The 26,984-nt window shown below is 39.5% G+C and overlaps 1 protein-coding gene across 1 annotated transcript in view; it reads left to right on the forward strand.

Annotated features, from left to right (window-relative positions):
• Positions 1-820: 820 nt before the first annotated feature.
• Positions 821-26,984, forward strand: part of pkig (protein kinase (cAMP-dependent, catalytic) inhibitor gamma) — a 36,879-nt gene continuing 10,715 nt past the window's right edge. Inside the window, exon 1 of the mRNA XM_057817277.1 lies at positions 821-1,096. The gene's annotated coding sequence lies outside the window, so the exon portion shown is untranslated. The remainder of the gene's footprint in view (positions 1,097-26,984) is intronic.

A 26,984-nucleotide genomic window follows, 5' to 3' on the forward strand; every position in this document is an offset into this window, starting at 1 on the left:
GACTGCAAGCTGTCATAAAAGCCAGAGGTGGTGCTACTAAATACCAGAGATGTGTTTTGATTGTTATTTCTTTGTTTCTCATGATTCCATATATTTTTCCTCAGAATGGAGTGATTCTATATTTATTTCCCTGCACTTGCTCTATAAAAGTAACATTTACTGACCACCATAATGTTTTTTATTCATTTCTCTTAGTGTTTCTGATTGCTTAAGAGTTGCTCTTTTCAACTAATTCATTATTTTTCCAAATTTTTTATCTGAGTTTGTTTTACATAATAAAATGTCTGAGTGAGTGCTCGGCCGAGACTTGTGATTCCATACTTTTTGCTAGGTGTTGTACAAGCTGTACCTCACAATGTTGATTATTCTATACCAAATACTTGTACCTGTGGAATCACAGGAGTGCCATAATTTAAGAAATAAACAAATTAAGATATCAATAAATAAATATAAAGAGAAATTAATTAATAAATCAATAAATGAAAGTATAAAAGTATATTTTGTCATTGAATTACTTTTTCCTCATTGAAAATCCCACACGGAAAAAACAATGACAATTTTTTGTCAAATTCCTTTTTTTGGGTGGGGGCTACTTCGCGGTTTTTCACTGATCGCGGTGGGTTCTGGTCCCCATTAACCGTGAAAAACGAGGGATCATTGTACTCCTATTTGGGCACTCTAGCTAAGACACTATTCTAGAGGGAAATGCTTGTAACAACAACCTGTTGGTTCCTTTCTGATCAACGACGTGTGAAATTTTGGCAGCAGCATCTGGAGAAGCAATCGGGATCTAAAGTATCGCGATGTATCAGCGGCTTACGGATCTCCAGTATTGTCCCGTGCACTCCTAGTGTAGAGGGAGGCAGCATCCAGCCTACGGAAGAGTGGGAGCCTCCTCGCTTCCATTTTAGAAGAAGAGAGAACAGCTGTTGGACGACGGCGAAGACAGCGGGGAGCTCTTGTTTTCCTTCCGTCGCTCATTTTCAGCTTCGGCTTCTTTGACTAGCTTCAACTTTAAGCGGGGAAGGGAAGGGAATCCATGCTGGAGAAAAAGGGCCATTGGAACAAGTGGAGAAGAGGAGGCCGAGGGATCAAGGTTAGTCCTTTCTTTTTCGCCCGTCAGCCAGCTTGCCTGTTCCAAAGCAGCCGTCTGACCATTCGTGCTCTTTTGTTTTTCGTCCACCTCCGCAATTCGAAACCTTTCGTGACGACGTTTCAATACATCGATGGTGCGTGCGTGCTAGCTTAGCTCCCGCCTCGCCTAGACTATATTCCATCCGCAGTAGTTGGCGTTCTGTTTTGGCTCGAGTGGAAAAAGGGGGGAGAGTGGGAGGGGGAAGCACTCAGAAAAGGCCAGCCAGTAGGGACTCCCCGCTGGTGGTGAGGCGAGACGAGGCGAGGCTGCCATATGTGGAAAAGATGTCGCTTGGACAAACTGTTGCACATGGCAAAGTGCTTGGATGCCCATTTGTATCGTGCGGCTGAAAAGGTGACGCCAAGGACAGGCGGACAAAAGGGGCTCCTACACAGACGGTCGTTTGAACGGATTCCTCCCGTCCTGCCTGGATCTGCATTAGGGTTTATGCAGGTCATTAAAAAGCATTTAACCCTCTGATGCATTAATTATGAAACCCTTGGTCAACATTTTTTTCCTGAAGTGTTTCTATTCTTCTTAGGACATGGAAAAAAATGTTCCATTTTTTTATTTTTCAAAAATCTATTTTTTTCCCATGAAGTTACATTCATTCATTCATTCATTTTCCATGCCGCTTATTCCTTACAGACATGTCCAATCCAGTGGACTCCATGCATTTGTACACTAAGGCTGCAACTATTAATCGATTAATGAGTTACCGTATTTTTCGGACTATAAACTGCTACTTTTTTCTTGCCGTTACTACCCTGCGGCGTTTATAAGGAAGCGGCTTATTTATGGATCAGCCGCTACACTAGCACCGATAAAACTTGCCAGAAGCATGTCAGATTTACTCAAAAACTCAAGATTGTATAGATGAATATGGCTCCATCTGATACTATAAGCTGCTACAAAAGAAGAATTTTCAATGGATGGGCATCCACTATTTGCTACGACAAGAGAACGCAATGCTTGCGTTGATTAGCCATTTTAAACTGGCACTCTGAGGACTTTATCGCTACAGTATGCTACAACAAAGCTGGAATGTTAGTGTTAGTAGAGGTGGGAATCTTTGGGCACCTAACGATTCGATTACGATTCAGAGGCGCCGATTCGATTATAAATCAATTATTGATGGCCCCCCTGCTTTTAATGTTTTGTACATTAGTTCCCAAATTGTTCAAAAATCCTCTCAGGCTAAACCTAACTACTATTTTAGTATCACGTTAACAGTTAAAAACAAAAAATAAAATACTCAAGTCCCCATTCTGTATCAGCAGCTTTAAAGCGCGAACGACAGGGGGAAAAAGTCTTAATTAGCATTATTATGTGAATTAGAATCATATTTTGAGATGATTCAACTATATACAGTACAACGATTTAGCAAAGCGCAGATGACGAGAAATTCATCTTTTAATCTGCCGGTTAGCCACGCCTACCATTATAGGGCTCTAGCGTCCCCAACAGGTGGATGACGTCAGCGGGAGAATGGGCTCATCTGTTTTACTATTCAGCCCACTGAGGGGAAATTATTCAGAATGAGGAAAATGAGATGAAGAGAGCCTCAAAACATCATTGTTTCAGTCCCTCTACTCCAATATTTTTACAAGATATTCTTTTTATCCAAGTATTTTTCCCCAATAGCTAAATAAGTGGCATGGTCATGACAAATAACAGTCTTGTACTAAATATGAAATTTTAAAAAATGCATTTATTCAGGACGACATGGCAAAATTACTCCATAATGGTCAAAACTGTCGACTTCACCTTTACTGTCGCACCTCCCGAATGATATTTTATGCCACCTAAGTCGGGCTTATGTCATTTCCCTTCCCCGGCTTCGGAGGATGTAAACAAACCAAGAAGTGTGACAGCTAGCCGACATGCTAACCCGAACCGAGTGATGTTTCAAAGTCTTCGAAGTGGAAAATCACACATAACTAGCTCGGATCATTTCACATGACGACTGGGTTGTCGATTGTGTTCGCCGATCGGCAACCCGCCCGGCAGCGAACAAGTTAGAGCTCGTAGTTCCCCTGCTAAGGGCAGAGGGCTCGTTTGCGGGGAAACAGCTGGACAGTGACCGCCGGACAAACCGGCGGACGTCGGAGGAGCGTGTAGCTGCCAAATGGTTAACACGAATATGCCAAAATAATGCTTTACTACATGGCGAAGTCGTAAACAACGAGAGACTCATAGGGGGGTGGCTGCAGTTGTTATGCAGCTAACATGACACATATGTGTATGAGGAGAGCTTTTTACATGCCCATCCGTGATCAAATGTAAGTAGTCCTTTATTTAAAGAAAGTTTGTAGTGTTTACTTTGTAATGGCTGTATTCGCGGCTATTTTTAACACAAAGTTGCAATTTCTGATCGGTTGGAAAATTTGACAGAACACCGAGCACATGAAGAGGGAAATGAGCGGAGTATAGTACTCTCCCGGCGGGGGGATGTGCGACGAGCCGCCGGTCGTCGGACGATGGGACAAGGAGCATGTCAGCCACAAAATGCAAGCCACCTACATATTAAAATGATTCCAGTATTTGAAATAATACAAAACACGATGTTTACTCACTTCCTCGTAAGTCCCATGGTCGTAGGGCTTGTTTTGGCCAATATCCATGATTTCACATACAAAATTAAAGGTTAGTAAACACTGTCATGAACATTTCCCACCAGCTACAATAGTTAACTCCAACGTGTTTAGTGTGTCTAGTGGTGGTAAAACATGTTTTTTTTTCTCTCTGGCAACTGTCTGTGTTGAGAAAAAGAGTGTGTGTAGGTTAACATGATACGAGTCATAAACATGTGCATTTTATGGAAATAATTCAGTTATTTTTGTTCTGATGGTAATAATGTTGAGCTGTGGCTGTGGGTTTAGGCTCACCTAAAGGACTACATTTATTTAAATTTTATTGCGAATATATACGTATGTTTTTTTTTAATTAATTTTAACTTACATATGTTCGAATTTGCTACTATGTTTTGAAAAATGGGGAAAAGTTTTTTTTTTTTTTTTTTAACCTAGATATGTCAGAGTAACACATTTTAGAGCTGTAATTGCAATACTGTGAAACCGTGATATTTTGGCTTATCATACCATCAGAATGTCATACCAGCACATGCCTAGTTGTAAGTAGCAATGAAGACAAAATGGATGACTATTTCCTTCAACTGTATCGATTTATCACATTCGTTGGCAACGAATTTATTCATCGATTAGTTTTTGCAGCCTTATTAAGAAGCTAGTTTGGAAAGTAAGATGTCTGAAAATTGGACAATATGAATTGTTGTTTTCCAAAGTAAAAGCAGATTTTATTTCATGTCCTACTTTTACAACTGAGAAGTTAAATGTATGTTATAATTTCGATAATTTAGACAAGTTTAAGGTGAAGAAAGTCCTAAACGATTAATTAGCTAATGGATTAGTTGTCAGTTGATTGATTAATGGTTGCACCTCAATTTTTGCCGGCAGCTATGAACAGTCCCCTTTGGGTCCTTGTTTGTGTGTAATGCGATGCCAGTGATTAGAGCAAGAGAGAGAGAGAGTTCACTGCTACACTCACGTTGGGCTGCTGAATCAATAATATTAAAGTGTCAATAGTTGGATTTTCTTTTGTGTTGTTAGCAATTATGCTAATCAGTGTCTTAAGTGTCCTTTTGTATTGTGTTTTAGAGAAGCATATTAGCACTTATTGTTAGATCGTAAAGTTGACTCATTTCTTTTTATAAAGGAACAGCTTAGAGTCTCCTTTCACTTTCTGTTCATTTTAGGGCATTTACAGGTCACTTCCTGTTGAGTTTGAGTCACTGCCTATTCATTCCCAGGTCACTTCCTGTTCTGTAACCCAAAATTAACAGAAAGTGACCCATAATTGCCCTAAAATCAACCGGAAGTGCCTGAAATGATGACCTGAAATGGCCCAAAATGACCTCATTGCATGGCATTGGCTGCTACTGACGGCTATAGAAGTGGGAGGGGCCTTTTTGCCTGATGAACTCACAGCAGAAGGATGACTATAGCTTGTTTTTCTGTTTATTAGTTGTTTTGTAGCATATCCTAGAACAGGCATATCCAATTCTGTTCCTCCAGAGCACTTATCCAGCTTGTTTTCCATGTCTCCCTCCTTTAACACACCTGAATCAAATTATCAGCTCGTTAGCAAGCGCTGCAGGAGCCTGATAACTATCCTGATTATTTGAGTCAGGTGTGTTGGAGGAGGGAGACATGGAAAACAAGTTGGATACAGTTTCTCAAGGACCGGAGTTGGATACCCCTGTCCTAGAATGATTTCCTTACCAATGTATCGATAATCATTGTATCGCCATATAGTGAGATTATCATTATCGTGAGCTTTGTATCGCAAATCGTATCGTATTGTGAGGTACCCACTCGGACAGTATTTTATACCTGTTTTCCGAAATTTCCAGGTTCGCGGTGAATCCGTAACAGGCACACTTTTGCAAAATAGACAATGTTTATTCATTAGAAAATGCAGAATAAATGAGATTTATTGATTACAATCCCACAAAAGCAAGCAAACAAGTATCAAAAATAAGCATAACAAGGGTAACGATGACACTAGATTTGAGTTTGTCAATTCCAGAATCCCCGCGAAACCGTTACAGCACAACCAGGCGTTCCTTTAGCAATGAAAATCGCTTACCGTGACAAATGAGCGGGAGCCAACGCTCCGGTAAGGCGGCGAAGTAACAAAGCCAGGCGATCCGTACGAAGTCCGCCAGCGGGTCACTTGGGCCTGTTACTGATTCACCGCGAACCTGGAAATTTCGGAAAACAATACCTATCTGCACTATATTTAAGGTCTAAAAAGAGCAGCAGGGAAACCGCATCTTTGCCATTCGCCACAAAATTTTCTGCATCTACTGAGTAGAGGTGGGAATCTTTGGGCACCTAATGATTCGATTACGATTACGCTTCAGAGACTCCGATTCGATTATAAATCGACTATTGATTGTCCTCTACCCCCATTTTTTTTTTTTTTTTTAATGTTTTGTATATTTTTCCAAAATTGTTCAAAAATCCTCTCAGGCTAAATAAACCAAACTACTATTTTAGTATCAAGTTACCGGTTAAAAACAGTAAATAAAATACTCAAGTCCCCATTCTGTATCAGCAGCTTTAAACTACATTCAATTAATTTAATGTTGTGAATCAACCGTTAAAGTTGTTAAAATTGCGCCCGTTATTCCATAATTTCCCTCATGTCTACTTTCGACATGTGAAAGTTTTAAAACTGTTTCATCATATAAAGATATTCAAGTCAAGATTTTGCTGATTTAGGGGTATTTTAGATAAAAAGTAATTAGGTTCTCTACAACAGAGCCTTCTAGAGAAGTCTACTGCTTTAAGATGGCGCCTGTTTACTAGCGCGGCAAAGTCTATCACTTCACATCTAGTCTAGATATATGTGATATATACCATAGCCGTATGTTGCCGTATGTTTGTAGCAACTAGCAACTGAGCGCTGTTTGTAGCGGCTGACGGCCAGTCAGGTATTATTGTTTTTTTTTTTTTACCTAGCGGCATTAGCTGCACATGATATTTACTAGAGCTGGGAATCTTTGGGCACCTAACGATTCGATTACGATTACGATTTAGAGGCTCCGATTCGATTATAAAACGATTATTGATGCACCCCCCTCCTTTTTTTTTTTTTTTTTTTTTTTTTTTTTTTAAATGTTTTGTACATTAGTTCCAAAATTGTTCAAAAATACTTTCAGGCTAAACCAAACTACTATTTCAGTATCAAGTTAACATATAGCAGTAAACAAAATACAAAAATAACAGTAAATAAAAAACTCCAGTCCCCACTCTGTATCAGCAGCTTTAAACTACATTCAATTAATTTAATGTTGTGAATCAACCGTTAAAGTTGTTAAAATTGCTCCCGTTATTCCATAATTTCCCTTTTGTCTACTTTCGACATGTGAAAGTTTTAAAACTATTTTAAAGATAGATTCAAGTCAATATTTTACCGATTTAGGAGTATTTTAGATAAAAAGTTAATTAGGTTTGCTTGGAAGGTTCGCTACAACAGCCTTGCAGGGAGGTGTACTGTTTTAAGATGGCGGCCGTTTTAAGAACGCTACCGAATCTATATAGCATCTAGTCCTATATAAATGATATCTACCATAACATTATGCTACTTTGTAGCAGTTTTTCAGCAGCAGTCAGGTATGTTGTTGTGTTTTTTTTATCTCGTGGCATGAGTTGAGCTAGAGCCGTGAGTTGAGCATTGGCATTACCCGAGGGGCCGGGTAATGAGAAGCATGATATTTAGCTACTCTCGCTCCGTTCCTCATTGACCGCGCGGCGCGCTGAGTGTGTTGTACTTCCGCTTTACTTGGCATATTTCAATAATCGGAATTTGGATGTTTGTGAATCGTTCTCGAATCTTCCACGGACGAATCGCGAATAATCTAAGAATCGGAAATTTTGCACACCTCTAATATTTACTCTCGGTCCGTTCCTCATTGCGTCCCGAAGACCGCGCTGACTGCGTTTTTTTCCACTTTACCTGGCATAATTCAATAATCGGAATTTAGATGTTTGTGAATCGTTCTCGAATCTTCCACGGCCGAATCGCGAATAATCTAAGAATCGGAAATTTTGCACGCCTCAACTACTGAGTATTCGGATTAAAATGATGACATGATGCACTGTTTTCACAGACAGTAGGAGGTCTTGCGTGTTCATGCGTTCTCAACTGCAGTCGGAACCCATTATTTTGACCTGCGCTGATTAACGCTGCCTTCATGTGGTGTCATAAATATGGTTTTTAAAGATTTATCATCAGTTTGCAGGTTTTTTTTTTTTTTTTTTGACACCATCATCATATTGTAATGTACACATTTATAAGTGTGTTCGCTAAAATGCTCAAACAAAAACTTGCCATTTGCATGAATGAGTTATGTCTAAAACAGTTGTTTTCCACGCAACAACCCAAAACAGATGTCTGTTTCTATGTTTCTTTTCTGCTACGACAATAAAAGCATATGAACAGGATGTACTCAGAATTACCATTGTGCAGGCATGAAAATCACTCACCTTTCGGCGAAATTCACCGTTTTGAAGTCAAAAAGGATGACCTACGTCAATTGTGTAGATCCGAGGAGAACATTTTTAAGGGGGGTTTGTAATTCCATCTAACTAATGTTTTATTGAAGTTGCTAAGCCTTTCGCGAAATGCAATGAGTCAATTTATCGCAAGGTAAATAAAAATGAGGGTGATAATTTTCACGGCTGCGTTTTATCTCCGCATGCGAGCATGCATACATTTGTGTGTGCTATAGATGACATATGAGACTCCAGTTCATTTCACAGATGTTTATTGGTAATCAACACACCGTAGAATTACAGTTCAGACATACAAAATACGGAAACACGTATTTTAAACACTGTAAACGTTAGCATTGCTACATCGAGACTAATGTGAAAAAAAAGACAACCTACTTTAGCCTGCTATAAATCATTGGCAGTCTTCTCCAAAACGCAAACTTCCGGTTAAAAGGTGACACTTCAAACATTAAATATCGATGGTTAACAGCATTTGCAAATGAAAAAGTGAAAAGAAAAAAAAAAATCTATGAGTGACACCACAAGCAATGACGCAAAGTGCTTTTTGCGGAGTGTGAAGCTGTTAGCGGTGTAGCGAACGTACTTCCGGTGAACATTTCAAAATAAAAGGACGTCACATTCATATAAATAATGATTTCTGGAGTTAATCCCCCATACTTCAGAATTAATACTATAATATGTAAATACTATAGTAGTACAGAATTCAGATTCTACACTAAGAATAGCTTTAGAATGACACCCTTTTTTAAAAATATAATTGGCAATGATTATTATCATTTTTATAATAATATTATATCAGGGGTGTCAAAATTATCGCTTGTGCGATACATTTATTTATTATATATTTTTAATTAATCACGTTAAAATATTTGACGCATTTAACGAACATGCCCCGCTCAAACAGATTAAAATGACAGCACAGTGTAATGTCAAATTGTTACTTGTTGTCGGTGTTTTGTCGCCCTCTGCTGGCGGTTGGGCGCGACTGATTTTAGGGGTTTCAGCACCATGAATGAGCGTTGTGTAATTATTGACATCAACAATGGCGAGCTACTACTTTATTTTTTGATTGAAAATTTTAAAAATTTTATTAAAACGAAAACATTAAGAGGGGTTTTAATAAAAAAATTCTATAAATTGTACTAATATCCATCTTTTAAGAACTACAAGTCTTTCTATCCATGGATTGCTTTAACAGAATGTTAATAATGTTAATGCCATTTAGTTGATTTATTGTTATTATAAACAAATACAGTACTTGTGTACCGTATGTTGAATGTGTATATCCGTCTTGTGTCTTATCTTTCCATTCCAACAATAATTTACAGAAAAATATGGCATATGTTATAGATGGTTTGAATTGCGATTAATTAATTTTAAAGCTGTAATCAGCTCGATTAAAAATTTTAATCGTTTGACAGCCCTATATTATATATAGTAGCATGCTATAATAATAATGCTAGATATTGTTTAAGAATTGTTTTGAATAATTTTGGAAAGGCGAAGTCAGTGCTCTGAATCTTTTTACATTCCATTCTTTTGAACTAGTAAATGCTATCAACATTTGACATCAGTGTTTATGATATTTATATCAGTGTGATTCATTATTGTTATTTACGTTGGTTATTTCTGCTTTAATAAAAAAAAAATTAAGTGTTCCAAAATGTTTGTGAATTAATAAGCGTAAACAAAAATTTCATTGCTAAATTAGTAGAAGAAAATTTTTTTATTTATTTATTTTTATTAGTCGCCTAATCGTAAAAATAGTCGGCTGAGTAATTGGGACAAAATTAGTCGTTTGGGACAGACCTACCGGAACATATTTTTTCCACACCATTCTCACCTTTTTAACCCCTGACCCATTTTCATGCCTGCATTGTGGTAAGGGTCATCTTTCCAACAGCAATCGGAGGGAGCACGACCAAATATATCGGAAATGGTAGTGGAAGAAAACGACGTACTGACCTCCGCAGGGTTTCCCCTAGAATTTTTTTGAAGCTGTGGTGGTGATGGGCTGCATCGGAGTCAGACAGCCCCACCATGTCATGCCGCGGAGAAATTAGCGTAATTTTCAGACTACAAGCCACTACTTTTTTCCGTCATTTTGAATCTTGTGGCTTATTTGTTGATTTATTTGGGTTAATGGGTAACACATTGTTTGACAGCGGTGTCATAAGACTGTCATAAGACCATCATTATTATGACATGACATTATCATGGGCATTAATGAATGCAGATGTCATGAAGTGTCATCCGGCAAATTATGTCACTAACTTCATTTATGTCCAGCTCGGATCTTTTACGACCATTCAAAAGTGAGATCATTTGCTGGATAACACTAAATGACATCTGTCATGTCATGTCATAATTATGATTGTCTAATTACAGCCCTATGGCGCCACTGTAGAATTAAGTGTTACCAAATACCATAACTAGCCGTAAGTGAATAAATAATGAGGACAGAACATGAATTTTGATTGTCAGTTACATCTGTAGCACCGCAATGCATGCTAGGAAGCATGTTGGACAACAACAGTTTTGACAGCAGGTGGCAGCAGAGGTTGACGCAGCATGGCCAAGTGAAGCTTTGCAGCCAATTGGTTCAAAGCTTCATGGTGGTTCATTTGGTCTTAGGAGAGTCGTTTGATGCTGCTGTCAAATATAGTGTTGCTGGTTAATATCTTTTGGTGTAAATATCCCATAATACTGTGAGGACAGCTGTGGCTTATAGTCCAATTTTGGCTTATCTATGAACAAATGCCGTTTTCGTACCAAATTTGGAGGGTGGCAGCTTATAGTGAAGTGCGTCTTATAGTCTGAAAATTACGACACTCAGATTCCCATTCTCCATGTCAAGCAGCTGAACAGGACAGGTTAAAAAAAATCATGGGTTTCTTTGGTCCAATGACTAAAAGAATCATGGCCACAAATGCCAATTTTGAAGCTAAAAGTCTACCAATTTTTAAGTGTCAGTGGTAGCCAACGAGTTAAGCGCGCAATCTAACGTCCCTGCCGACTGGCAGAGTGATGAAAAAGAGATGAGCGGGTGCCGCGTAACAAACGACAGAGGTTAGACTAATGGAGTTTCACAGGCGTAATGCTTTTCTGCCGTCGCTGCTGAGCTGATTTTATTAGCGGGGCCAAAAGATGCAACGAGCGCACCTTTTGTTCATCTTCCTCTTTCTTTAATTCTGCACCCCCCCACCACCCACCCACCCACACACACACACACACACACCTTGTTCTGTCCCAAGGGTGACAAACTGGAGCCCGTCATAGGAAATTATTAATGGAAAAAAAGCACATACTTAGTGTTTTGGCCTTGTTTTGTTTTGTTGTTTTTTAAATTAAATGCAAATATGAAAAAACTGAATTTTTTTAACCATTTTTTTTTTTTAAGATCAAAAATTGAAAATAAAAAATAATCATGATAAATGAACAATAAATATGTGTTTTAAGAAAAGAGAATTTGTTTTTCTTTCTTATTCTTTTTTTTTTTAAATAAAACTAAAATTTTAAAATTAAAAATCAGTGAAGAGATTTGTTACTATTTATACATAAATTGTTAAGAGGCTGAAAGAAAGGATTTGGACAGCGTTGTTAATAATCACGTTAGACTATAACGGCGTTACTAACGGCATTATTTTTTTTCAGTAGTGAGTAATCTAATTAATTACTTTTCTCATCTTGGCAACGACATTACCGTTACTGAGGCGGGAAAGGCGTGCGTTACTATGTTGGTTGAATGACGCGAAAAAAGTCTTAACAGAGATGGACTCACAGAGACGAGAGAGAGCAGAGCAGGAGTGGGGAGGAGGTAAGGGAGTTGTGACACCTTTGCAAACGCAATGCTAGGTGGCTTTAATAATACTTGACTGTAGCCGATAGCCTACAAACTACGCCCACGTGATGCTACTGTAGATATCACATATATACTGTATAGAACTAGATGCAAATTATAGGCACGGCGGCATTAGCGACATGTATAAAGAACTAGATGCGTTAGTAAACAGCCGCCATCTTAAAGCAGTAGACTTTTCAGGAAGGCTCTGTTGAAGAGAACCTTCCTAGCGAACCTAAGTAACTTTTTATCTAAAATGCTCCTAAATCGGCAAATTTTTTACTTAAATCTACAGTGTTTCCCACTAATGGACGAGACTGTGGCGGCCCGCCACAGTCTCGTTTGGGCCCGCCACAGTCTCGTTTGCGCCCCCCCCCCCCCCCCCCCCCCCCGAAAAAAAAAAAGATACTAATCAGATGCGTCAGTCAGCCGATTACACAGCTGTAGCCCACTCAACTCTACTACCCGCGCGAGCGAGAGCAGCATTTTAGAGCAGTATTTTATTTATTTATTTATTTAAGAGACGCAAGGGGAACGAGTAGGAAGAATGGGAGAACGAGCGAGATAGCGAGAGATAGCGGTCGCATGTCGTAGCAGCCCGCTGTTATTTTGTTATTGTTTCTCTTTATTATTGTTACCACAATCGAGTGGTTAAGCAAATACAGACTTCTCTCCTTCTTCCCCATATCCGGGGCATTACAATAGTTTCGATCGGACTTTTCGGCGAAAGTGAGCGGTGGACGGAAAGAAAACTTTGATTGAACTTGCGCGGAGAGGCGGGGCCCAAAATAAAGCCTTGCTCTATTTTCAGAGCGTTGGTCACAGTAAAGTATTTATTAGTTCAAGCAGAGTAAAATGATACATATTCACGGTGCAAGAACGTCGTTTCCGTGTCCATCGATTGGTAAGAAAAGGCTGTTTGTACGAGTGACGTGTGGGCGCTCCCGTCGGGGGGACATTTCGCGTGGAGTGGCTATTTTTCGGCACAACACCGACGCGCCAACTTCAGACAATTATGGCTGACGAAAGTTGGATAAATGCGCCCCCCCCCCCCCACACACACACAATTTCGCGAGCTCTGGGACACTCGAAAAATGACTCTCTTACCTCTCCTTGCTAAGTTAATGGTACCTCGATGTGCGTTTGTGTGGAAATTTAGTTAACGAACAACGTGGAAAAAACTATTCACCTTCTCACCGAATCGAGAAAAACTCTTTACACGGCCATTAGAATTCCCCCTGTCCTGTAAATGGGTCAGTTGACAGAAGGACTGTTATTGTTGTGGTAATGTAGTACTTATGAGGGTCAAATAAAAAGAAAAAAGGAGGACTACGACGGCGGTCTGAAACCCGCGGCTCTTGGGCCGCATGCGGCTCTTTAGTGCTGCTTCGGAGCTTTTTTTTTTTTTTTTTTTTAAATGGAAAAAGATGGGGGAGGGAAATATATTTTTTGTTTTAATAGGATTTCTAGGAGGACAAACATGATACAAACATTCTTTCAATTCATTAATATTGTAATGAAGTTAAACTTGTGGTGTCATCGTACAACAGAGTAGTCACATGGTGCGCTATAGGATCCACTGCAGGGAAAATAAACATTTAATCATGAAGGCTAATTATGTATTTCTAGCCAACTTAGTCATTTTTATAGTAGGCTAATATTGCTAGTATTGATAATTATAAGGCTTGTACAAGGCTTTTAATTTTTTGCTGCTCCAGACATACTGTATCAGTTTTTCTTTGTTTTTTTTTTGGGGGGGGGGGGGGTCAAATATGGCTCTTTTCAACAGTTTGCCAACCCTGAGTCACTACGAGATGTAAGTCGTACTATTGCTACGAGAAAAAAAGTCGCATTATTACATAGGGTAACGTAGCTGTACTCAGCAACGCATTTTACATACATGTACCGTAGCTGAGAGCTATAACATTAGCCTAGCTAATGAAATATTTCAAATATATCGTTGTTATGGTTCTTCTTGGGGGGAAAAAATAATGGAAAAAAAAAAAAATCGCCGTGGCATGACATGGTGTGGCTGTCCGACTCCGGTGCAGCCCACCACCACAGTTTCAAAAAATCCTATGGTCAGAGACCCTCCCACCACAGTCTCCTAAAATCCTGTGGGAAACACTGATCTATCTTTAAATGATGAAACAGTTTTAAAACTTACACATGTCGAAAGTAGACAGAAGGGAACTAATGCGATAATGGGAGCAATTTTAACAACTTTAACGGTTGATTCACAACATTTAATGACTTGCACATAGCAAAGATTACTATATAGTATCGCAATATCCGCAATACCCCTGTCTCTAGTTAAGTTTAGGGTAAAGAATTGGGCTAGGGCCAATTGTCCCAAAAACCCTTTAAACTTCACATTGTGTGACCTGTTTTTTGTTTTTTTGAGGAAAAAAAACCCATGAAAATTATCACCAGTTACTTTGCCAAGTAACTAATTACTCTTACATTCAGGTAACTGAGTTACTAACGCAATTACTTTTGGGAGAAGTAATTTGTAGCTGTAATTACTTTTTTAAAGTAAGATTAACAACACTGGTTTTGGACAATTTATCTAGAAATGATTTAGTGACTATCAAAATGGATAAGGACTTATTTACTCATTGTGGCAGTTTTATCTTAGTTTGCCTTGTCGTGGACAACCAATCTATTTTGAATGGGAAGGAGGCAGGGAGGAACAAATGAACCATTCTAAGGCTATTCCATTAAATTTCCATTAAAACTATCCATTAAAACGATGTTAAAAACGTTCACAAACAAAAATGTTAAAAAATTATACTGTGAGTTATAATCTTGCCGTATCGGACGCCCTGACAGAAGCGTCGCGCTGGCGTATCGAACACACCAATAGGAGTGTCGCGCTGACACATCATAGCAGTGCCAACAATTTTCCTAGTCGTGTTGGCGTATCGAACACACTGATAGGGGTGGCGCGTTGCCGTATCGAACGCATGCAGCGCTTTGAAGTTTTGGTTTCCAAGCGTCTTTGACAAGATCAAAACCTTAACGTCTGTCAATCATCGTGAACTCCAGTGCACTGCCTGACCAAGAAAAGCGGTAGGAGCGAGAGTGAGAGACTACGTGATCGGATTGGGACAGCTCTATAAAATACTGTATTTATGTATTTTTAATTGGAGAACAAAAAAATCCTGTCAAATCCTGTTTTCCTGTCAAGATTGCTGCTACTAGATTACATTAAATAAAAGCATGCCATGTTGTTTTTGTTTTAATACTAGGGATGTAACGGTACACAAAAATCTCGGTTCGGTACGTACCTCGGTTTTGAGGTCATGGTTCGGTTCATTTTCAGTACAGTAAGAAAACAAATGCAAAATATAAATGTGCTAGTTGTTTATTACACACCTTTGTGCTTTCAACAATAGGAACATTAGCCTATCCAAAGCTTGAATTCTGCTAAAAAAAAAAGTAGCAGCTATTTAAAGATAATCCAACAAGAGTTTGCCTTTCAGACCCCGCATATTGGTCAGCTTTTTTTCTGAAAGAAAGAAGAAAAAAGAAGTCCTTTGCTAAAGAGAAAAGAAATCCCAATGACAAAGATTTTAACATGTATTTACCTTGGTCTTTCCAAGGGAAAGAACAAGGTAATGCTGTTCTGCAACTTTATCGTACTTATTTTTATTATTATTATTATTCATCTTATTCTCCGCGTTTTTTCGGCGCGCCGCACAGCCCGAACCGCTGCACCGATCGGCACCGTTCAGATATCGAAACGTCCGGAATTTTTGCGCGACGATGGCTTTTTTAAAAAGGGCCCCGAAAAATTTTCCGTTTTCCCGCAAACGGCAATTTTCCAGATTTTTTTTTTTTTTTCAAAATGTATCTAGTCCTACAATTTTTGACCAAATCACATAATTTGGGTATCAAAAATTCCGGGACGGTGAGGGGCATAAAAGTTGTATACAGAATTTGGTAAAAATTTACGGTTCCCCGGTAATTTGCCAAAAACTATCCCATTCATTTCTAATGGGAAAATTTCCCATTCATTTCAATGGGATTTCTATGGAATTTACATTGCATTGATGCCATTGACGGCCATGCATGTCGAATCTACTGATGCCAATGTACTTGGATTCTATTGACTATATGGATGTCGATGCCATTGACGGCCATGGACGTCCAAAATTTTTCCCATTCATTTTCAATGGGGAAAAAACTACATTTCCCCAAATCAACAGAAAATGACCAGATATCAATAGGGCGTGTCCCCCAAACGTCCCCAACTCCATTGACGCTTATAGGGGGTGCTGCCATTGACGTCCATGGACGTCCAAAATTTTTCCCATTCATTTTCAATGGGGAAAAAACTAAATTTCCCCAAATCAACAGAAAATGACCAGATATCAATAGGACGTATACCCCAAACGTCCCCAACTCCCTTGACACTTATGGGGGGTGCTGCCATTGACGTCCCTGGAAGTCCAAAATTTTTCCCATTCATTTTCAATGGGATTTTTTTTTTCTCCCCCAAATCAAGAGAAAATGACTAGATATCATTAGGACGTGTCCCACAAACTTCCCCAATTCCATTTACGCTTATGGAGGGTGATGCCATTGACGTTCATGGACGTCCAAACTTCCCATTCATTTCCATTGGCATTTCTTCATGTTTGTTCATTCTATTGATGCCAATGTACTTGGATTCCATTGACGCTTATGTAAGTTGATACCATTGACGTCCATGGACGTCCAAAATTTTTCCCATTCATTTTCAATGGGAATTCCCCCCAATCAACAGAAAATGACTACATATCATTAGGACGTGTCCCCCAAATGTCCCCGATTGCATTGACGCTTATGGAGGGTGCTGCCATTGACGGACATGGACGTCCAATTCTCCCAATCTTTTTCTAATGGCTTTTACATTGTTTAGTGCCATTGACTGGCATTATGGTCCATTCTATTGATAGACCTGAGTGGGGCTAAGATCTGTATCTCCACAGAGGAAAGACCAAGGTGTGTAATTTCTCCCGAAATTGCAGTTTCTAGTTTACAAATGAAATGCCTCAATGAATCATTTTTTTCCCTCATGAACGGTTTTCAAAAGCTTTATTAGTGGATTTTCTCAAGTTAAAGTGAGACACAGAAATTAATACATTTAATTGTGTAAGCAGGATCTGTGTATTATTCTTATTATTTAATTACAGGTGTTTTAGCTCATTTCAATTTATTTTATTTAAATGGGCTATTATTTATTTTACTATGTGTTTATCTTTTACAAATGTGATGTAGTATTCATTTATATTGTATGTTTTATGTTGTCTAACTTTAGTTCCATGTGAATATTAGTTCCTACTTGTTTTGTTGTGGTAGGAGGGTTTTGTTTTGAACACAGGGCCGTCTTGGTTATTATTATAGCAGAGAAGACAGCAGTAAGTCAACAAAGACAAGTCAACTGTGCCCCGATCTACCACTCAAGAGATCTGATTGAGTCAAAAAGTGGGTTACGATTGCATACAGTATTAGTTTGAAAATTGACCGGATCCACCTTATTTTTACACGAGTGACTTCCGATCTGCCCGATCCTAGCTACCGGTAGTAGTATTGACGCAGGAGGGTTGCGTCTCACGTCGAATAATAAACTCTACCGTTCTTTTCGCATGCGTCGTGTTGAACCGCTTCTGGGACGTGTCTACCACGCGGCCGCACTGCGACTGGTGTGCATTGGCTGATTGACTTTAACGCCCGCGTTTCACTGCGTTCTCGCGGCAGCCACGTTGTTGCGCCGTTGACGTTTCTGGGTTATACTGTCCTACCGTGTTGGTCCTCATTATAGTAGAGACGACAGTAAATATAATCTACACAATGAAACTGTAACCCGATCGACTCACAGCCCCGAAACATAAGGGTTACATTACGTCAGAAACTTGTTCGGTACGCCTCCGTTCTGAACCGAGCACCACGTACCGAAACGGTTCAATACAAATGCATGTACTGTTGCACCCTCATTTAATACTAGGGATGGGAATCGAAATCCGATTCCAATTCGGAACCGGTTCCGAGTGTTTCGAGGCATCGACATCACAATGAAAAAGCCTTAACGATCCCTTTAACGATCCCTAAAGACGCATATTGCGTCGTGACGTGTCTTGTTGTCCAGACGCATCAAACTAGCATGGCGCCAAGAACCACTCGCTCCAGTTTGGCTACACTTCACCAGGAAAAAGGGTGAAAATGAAAGGTTACGATAGTTTAGCACGAGCGTTGCCGCCAAAAACATAACAATGACGTAGGTTCGAACGCTCGAAAGTGTGTCTTCACTTCACGAGGAAAAATTACAACAAAGTGACTAGCAGTAATTGCGAGATGGAAATAACTGCATCGGGAGGGGATAGACTGCACTGTCCTCACCGAGACGCTAAGGCTCAGTCCTGGCTATACAGCTAGCTAAACTCCCAAATGACGATGCAGAAGACGTTGGTATAATTTGCTGACTTTATTCAACCATCACTTGAAACTAAAAATAGTAATGAAACAAATCAATTTCGTCCCCAATAACAAACAGGTTCGCATCAACGTAAATCAGCGATGATTAGCTGCTATCACAGTCATAACAAACAGTTAGCATGCGTTCGCTAGCATTAGCACATCGTTTACTTTAAACCACTACACAACTGGATTTAAGTGTCCGATCGCGAGTGGAAACACACAACAACAACACAGAAGATGATACATACAGGCGTTGGCTCTGTGGATATTTTACAAACATTAACAAAGAACGTAGGCTCGTGGCAGTGTTTCCCTTTCTCACTAACTCGCTCACTAGCTTGGATGCGGCATTTCTTCTTCTTCGCGCTCTTCTTCGCGTGAAGAAGCGCAAGGGCGCCACCACTTGAGCGTGAAAGCGCTATAAAAACTAAAAGGCATGCATTTCAATATACTGGTAAATAAAAACAGGGGTCCCCAAACTACGGCCCACGGCTCCATATTTGGTCCGGCCCCCTGAACAATTCCAGAGAGCATTTTGAATTTTTTGGGTTTTTTTCTCCCTCAGTAGTGTTATTTATTTCCTGGCCTTTTTCAGTGAAGAACTCAGAGAGGGTTATTTGGTTATTATCTATTTAATTAATAGTGCTATTATTATTTATTATTATTATATTATATATTTTTTTTTATTTTATTTACTTTTGTTCCGAGAAGAATCCACAGAGGGTTATTTGATTGTGGCTTTCTGAAAAACAATAATTTTTTTACATTTCGCACTCCTGCAATCGTCACACTTTTTCTGTTACAAACTGACCCCGGCCTCTCATCAGAGAAGGGAAAAGTTATTTGGCCCTCACAGGAAAAAGTTTGGGGACATTGCCAAAGGCAGAACAATGACCTGTATACCAAAATATACCAATATTTTTTATTTCTATTAGAAAAATGTTTCAGTAAAATGTTACACATTCTTGTGCATTTGCCACTTATTGCCACAGTTATCATTGAGGCTTTGGGCCTCTTTTGACCTCGTTGTGAGTTTGTAAGGTTGTGACTTCTGATTAAACAAACTTGATGCCAATCAAAATCTTTGTTCTTCTTTTCCCCGAAATTAGAATCGATAAGAGAATCGATAAAGAATCGTTAAGCAATATCGATAATGGAATCGGAATCGTAAAAATCGTATCAATTACCATCCCTATTTAATACCATAATATATTTTACCAAAATACATAGGTCTACATTTGAAATTGAATTTATATGCACATTGTTCATTAACCAATTAATGTGTTTGACCTGGCGTCTTTGTAAAGATGAGGTGCTCATAAACAGTGTTGTTAATTTTACTTTAAAAAAAGTAAATAATTACAGTTACAAATTACTTCTCCCAAAAAGTAATTGCGTTAGTAACTCAGTTACCTGAATGTACGAGTAATTAGTTACTTGGCAAGGTAACTAGTGATAATTTTTTCTAAAAAAAAAAAAAAAAAAAAAAAAAAAAAACAGGTCACACAATGTGAAGTTTAAAGGGTTTTGGGGACAATTGGCCCAAGCCCAATTCTTTACCCTCCACTTAACTAGACACAAGGGTATTGTGATAACTAGATAGTAACCTTTGCTATGTGTGGAAGTCATTTAAAGTTGTGAATCAACCATTAAAGTTGTTAAAATTGCTCCCATTATTGCATTAGTTCCCTTCTGTCTACTTTCAACTTGTATAAGTTTTAAAACTGTTTCATCATTTCAAGATAGATTTAAGTCAAGATTTTGCCGATTTAGGAGCATTGTAGATTAAAAAAAAAAAAAAAAAGTTACACAGGTTCGCTAGGAAGGATCTCTACATCAGAGCCTTCCTGAGAGGTCTACTGCTTTAAGATGGCGGCTGTTTACTAACGCATGTAGTCCTTAAAACATGTTGCCAATGCAGCCGTGTCTGTCATTTGTATCTAGTTCTATAATATGTGATATCTACCGTATCATGTGGGCGTAGTTTGTAGGCTATGGCTACAGTCAGGTATTATTGGAGCCACCTAGCATTGCGTTTGCAACGGCGTCTTCCCCACTCCTCCTCTGCTCACTCGTCTCCGTGAGTCCGTCTCTCTCAGACTTTTTTTATTCAACCAACTTAGTAACGCATAGTAACGCACGCCTTTCCCGCCTCAGTAATGGTAACGGCGTTGCCAAGATGAGAAAAGTAATTAATTAGATTACTCATTACTGAAAAACATAACGCCGTTAGTAATGCCGTTATAGTCTAACGCCGTTATTAACAACACTGCTCATAAACCTAAGGGGTCCTTCTTCTACTTCACTGGGGTTCATATTTGTGTTTATTTAGGCAAGGTGATTGCCACCTTGCATATTGTTATTATTGAGTGAGTTTTGCACTCATCATTAATTTTGTAAGTAAGACCACAGAGAAATATGACAGCACATCACACTGAGCCTGGCTGCCTACCTACTTGATTAATCCTAATCCCTAATCTAGGGATTGTTCTGAGTGTATTAACAGAGTTAAATTCACTAGCACTTTCAGTTCTTATAGAGAAAAAAATAAGTGTAAATAGAAGACATTCCGAATTCTTTATTTGTCATTATTTTTAATTTTGCCCAGACATAGATTTCGGAAAACAGTTCGAGAGTGGATAATCGGGATTTTCTTGTTAGGCAAAATCTAGCAGCTCTAAACCAATGTCAATTGAAGTCAATGGGTTATATATTTCTACTGCCTAACTACATGCCAAGATGACGCTCACTCCCTGGCGGAGCCATTAGCTCCTGCCTAATCAGGCCACGACACCCCTGCTGGGCCACGTGTGCCGACACAGGGAAGGATTGGCCGTAAACAAAGCGGCCACCTGCTTCCCTCCCAAGTGAGGCCACTCCTCTTTCCTTAATGTGCGGACGTAAATAGAAGCCTTCGCTAGAATTAACGCGGCGGGCCGGGCCAGAAAGAGAATAGAAAATCCCGCCTCACTTTTAGGCTTCACGAGGAAATCTTCCCTTGTCCGCCCACTGTCTATGTTCATTTCAAGCTTTTAGTGTGGCGCAGTGTTGCTTTTGCCAGCCCTGTTTATCTTGCCCTATGTTAGCCAATCAATAACCTCTTCTGGGACGCGTATGAGTGAGAACAGCCATTTGGACTCCGAGGCTAGCATGAGAGCACAAAGCTGTCAACTGAGGACATCACAGAGAGCAGCAGAGATGTCTGTAAAATGACAGATAGACTAACTGCGCCGCAGGGGGAAACTGACTAAATTGGAGCACGTCATACGGGGCCCCTAAAGGGACATCGACAGAAATAAAATAAATTTAAGCAATCTAGTGAGCACCAGTATTATATAGCATATAGGCTGGTGGACTTTTGCTATGCAAGTTAGCCAATTTTTGTAAACATTAGCATTATAAAGCATTTAAGCTAGCAGATGTTTGCTATGCAAGTTAGCCAATTGTTGTAAATATTAGCATTATATAGCATATAAGCTAGCATACTTTTGTTAAGCAAGTTAGCTAATTGTTGTAAACATTAGCATTATATAGCATTTAAGCATACGGACATTTGCTATGCAAAATTGGCTAATTTGCTAGGCAAACTTGGCTAACATGCATAGCAAAATTTTGCTAGCTTAAATGCTATATAATGCTAATATTTACAACAATAGCCAAGTTAGCCAATTGTTGTAAAATTGTTGTAGCCGACTTTTACTATGCAAAATTGGTCAACTTTCATAGCAGAATTCCGCTATCTTAAATGCTATATAATTTTAATGTTTACAAAAATTAGCTAACTTGCATAGCAAAAGTTCGCTAGCTTAAATGCTACACAATGCTAATGTTTACAATAATTGGCAAACTTGCATAGCAAAAGTCCACTAGCCTAGTTAGCCAATTGTTGTAAATATTAGCATTGTATAGCATTCAAGCTAGTGGGCTTCTGCGATGTAAAACTGGCTAACATGCATAGCAAAATTTTGCTAGCTTAAATGCTATATAATGCTAATATTTACAACAATAGCCAAGTTAGTCAATTGTTGTAAACATTAGCATTATATAGCATTTAAGCAACAATGGGTTAACTTGGCTATTGTTGTAAATATTAGCATTATGTAGCATTTAAGATAGCAGACCTTTGCGTTGCAAAATTGGCTAACTTGCATAGCTAAATTCAGCTAGCTTAAATCCCAAACTTGCATAGCAAAAATCTTCTAGCTTGAATGCAAATAATGCTAATATTTACAATAATTGGCAAACTTGCATAGCACAAGTCCACTAGCCAAGCTAGCCAATTATTGTAAACTTTAGCATTATATAGCATTTAAGCTAGCGGACTTTTGCAATGCAAAATTGGCTAACTTGCATAGCAAAATTGACTACCTTTCATAGCAAAATTCCGCTATCTTAAATGCTATATAATTTTAATGTTTACAAAAATTAGCAAACTTGCATAGCAAAAGTCCACTAGCTTAAATGTTACACAATGCTAATGTTTACAATAATTGGCAAACTTGCATAGAAAAAGTCCGCTAGCCAAGTTAGCCAATTGTGGTAAACATTAGCATTGTATAGCATTCAAGCTAGTGGACTTTTGTCATGTAAAACTGGCTAACTTGCATAGCAAAGTTCTGCTAGCCAAATTAGCCAATTGTTGTAAGTATTAGCATTATATAGTATTGAGGCTAGTGGACTTTTAACTTGCATAGCTAAATTCCGCGAGCTTAAATGATATATAATGCTAATGTAAGCAACAATTGGCTAACTTGCATAGCAAAACTCCGCTAGCACCCAACTGCAGCAAACGCATCAACAACCTCGACAGCTCGATTGACATCCAGTTCATTTTCGTATGGCGAGGCTTTCAATTTGAGCGCTTAGGCAGAGGTCTGCTCTCTCGCTCTTTTTTGTTTTCCGTCAACACAAAATGGACGTGTTGTGACTTTAGGAAAGCATTTTGGGCCGCCAATCAATTGATGCACTAATCTACAGATGAATGGCTCACAAGCGGATCCAATCCCATTTTCTAAAGCCGCTCTTAATTTATCAGCAACCGTGAGTCATTCCACACCTGTGGGGAGGGGAGCTCTTCCGGCCGACTGTAGCTATCGCCTATATAGAGAGCTAGATGCCAAAATGTGGCAGACATATGGTAAACATGGTGATGGTGAAAGGTGATGATGATGATGATGATACCTGCAAACAATCTGATTGAAGGACTTGATCCAAGCGAGTGGGCACAGTGTTGGCACAGATGGCAATCAAGCCACGTGGACAGCGGGACCTTCAGGGCTGTTAACTCATCTTTGTCAAGGCGTCGTTCCCTGGGCCAAAGCTTGAAAAGATTCAACTCATTTGGTTGCCATTGACGGTGCTCGACGACGGCAAGCGTCGTGTTTAGCACTGAAACTTGGGCCACCACGATGAATTCACTCAATTATTAGCAGAATGACGTGGCGGTCGTATTTGATGCCTGCGACCAACGGGACGAAAGGCGCGGCAGAGAATGAGGCGACGATGGGAGCCGTGGGAATTTTCTCAGTCCTCCTTGGCCTCCTCGTCCCGTCTTTGCCATCTGCCTGCCAGGCTAGTGCAAGCCCGGATTAGCAGCTGCCAATACCGTATTGTGTGAGAAGAAACGCCTCCGTCCCCGCTGAGAGCGTCGAGTCAACTTCACCGCTCCATCGCATTCGAGCGCCAAAACCCAGAATTAGCACATACACAGGGAGTTGTCGCTAGATGCCAAAAGTTGGCCATCTTGAAACAGTGCTGCAGTGAGTGTAATGTGGACGATGCTACTGCCGTTTGCAGGGTATCCCCGGGGGTCTTATTATTATTGATATAGATAATGATCAGAGATTGCGCTAGACTTTTTCGTTGTCTGTCATTTTGACTGACAGTGTCATAAAAATCCGGTCATAATCTATTGATTTTTAAAATGATAATAATGACATATTCAATAGTATTTAGTTTTCATTCATTTTTAATTAATATTCTGTCCGGACAAGTTTAACAAGAGGCAAACAGACAGCAGAGTGCACCAATCAGCGACGGGCAGACGTGCGGTTAGCAAAGCGACGAGGGCAGGACGAGGGACTTGCGCGCGGAAGAAAACATACGAGGAGAACGGAGTTTATTCAACATGGCTAGCGCGAGACAGACTGTTGTCAATGTCTCGTGTCAATGTGTTTTAGCTCATTTAAAACTGAATTTACCGCGGATTGGAACATATTCTCGGCTCTCCCGCCATCCGTGTTGTTGTAGAGACGACTTTCGGCGGGCAACAGTGACGTTGCTTGTGAACAACACGTCACGTAAATAAACAAATCTGATTTGTCGATTGATTTTGTACCTACTCGAGAGGCTGTGTCCCAGACTTTTCTCTCAGTGTTTGAAAAATACAGGGAGAACAGTCTGGCCGTGCCAGGCAAACACTCAGTTGCCTTGACATTTTTCCGAGTAAGGCCAACGACGTCATGCATCAAGAGAGACAATAGCTAACTAATATGCTCACTCGCCACCCTGTGGTCTGGGGTGTGAATTGCAACCTGTCAAAATGACGGATGGACTTAAGTTTTTTCCGTCACCGTTTTAAAAAACCGGTAAACGACGGAAAATATTCGGTTAACGCGACCCCTGATATTGATATAGATTATTTAGAACAGTCTTGCTTATAAATGTTTCGAAATTTTGGAAAGCAAAATATGATGACCCTAGAATAGGGGTGTGACAAAATATCGAAATGGTGATATATCGTGGTACTTTGTATCCCAAAAGGTAATCGATATGCTCCTGCCAAGAATCGAGATATTGTATTAAAAAGGTGTCAATGTTTTAAATGTTATCAAAATCTTCCACCATAATACAACCTCTAGCAAAAAGTATGCAATCACCAGTCTCAGACATTTTATCATGTAGAACAAACTCAGAAAAAAGCATGAAAAAATAATAAGTTCAAAAGTGCAACTCTTTAGCATTCAGAAACACTAAAAGAAATGAATAGAAAACATTGTGGTGGTCAGTAAATGTAACTTTTATAGAGCAAGTGCAGGGAAATAAGTATAGAATCACTCCATTCTGAGGAAAAATATATGGAATCATGAAAAAACAAACAAAGAAATAACAATCAAAACACATCTCTAGTATTTAGTAGCACCACCTCTGGCTTTTATGACAGCTTGCAGTCTCTGAGACATGGACCTGATGAGTATTCTTCATCAATTTGGTGCCAACTCTCTTTGATTGCAGTTGCCAGATCATCCTTGCAGGTCGGTGCCTTGCTGTGGACCATTTTTTTCAATTTTCACCGCAGGTTTTCAATAAGGTTGAGATCTGGGCTATTTGCAGGCCATGAGATTGACTGGATGAGTCTTTCTCCAAGGAATGCTTCAACAGTTTTAGCTCTGTGGCATGATGCATTGTCTTCTTGGAAAATGACATATTTTTAATTGAAGGGATAAGAAAACTGTCTAAAATTATAATGTAAACTTGTGCATTTATTGAAGATTTAACCACAGCCATCTCTCCAGTGCCTTTGCCTGACATGCAGCCCCATATCATCGGGGTTAGGGAATTTTGATGGCTTCCTCAGGCCATCATCTTTGTAAATCCCACTGGAACGGCACCAAACAAAAGTTCCAGCATCATCACCTTGTCCAATGCAGATTTTTGACTCTTGACACCCTGTCGAGTGCAGACTCTTGACAAGATGATGATGCTGGAACTTTTGTTTGGTGCTGTTCCAGTGAGACCTTAAATGGCCCAAAATTACCTAATTGCCTGGCATTGACTTCCACTGACAGCCATAGACGTTCAATCCGTTTGAAGTGGGAGGGATGGCAGCAAATGAACGAATGTTCATTCACTGCCACCCTCCCAGTTCAAATGGATTGGACATCTACTAGTGATAAACTAATTCCAATTCAAACTAGAAGCTGTTTTTTCTGTTAATTAGTTGCTTGTAGAATATCCTAGAATGATTTCCTGACCAATGTATCGATAGTCGTTGTATCGCCATGTCGTCAGATCATCGTTATCATGAGCTTTGTATCACAAAACGTATGGTATCGTGAGGTACCAAGAGGCTACCACTCCATGACCTAGAGCCATTATGTGTAGTCATTTGTTTCGGTGCCTCTGCGCATGCAGTTTGCTTGGCTTCCAAAAAAAGGACACAAATAACAGACATAAATAATCCCCGTTTAGGCATATATTCAAAGTTTCTGTGAATCGATAGCATGAATGCACCATCCGTGCATGTCACACACACGTACGGGCAGTTTGCCCCGACTCTCGACCGTGTAGGCAAGCTTGAAATATTGCTCATATAGAACAGAGAGAAAACCGATCATTTTCAGGCTTATCCTCAACCCATTTTTATTATTTTTTGACTGTTGCCAAGCCCGACCCTTCCCCAAAATCAGTGTTCAAGGTGAGCTAGGCGCTAACGGACAGCTGC

This window comes from Corythoichthys intestinalis, chromosome 2, assembly GCF_030265065.1.
Source record: "Corythoichthys intestinalis isolate RoL2023-P3 chromosome 2, ASM3026506v1, whole genome shotgun sequence".
In the NCBI taxonomy this organism is placed as follows: Eukaryota; Metazoa; Chordata; class Actinopteri; order Syngnathiformes; family Syngnathidae; genus Corythoichthys; species Corythoichthys intestinalis.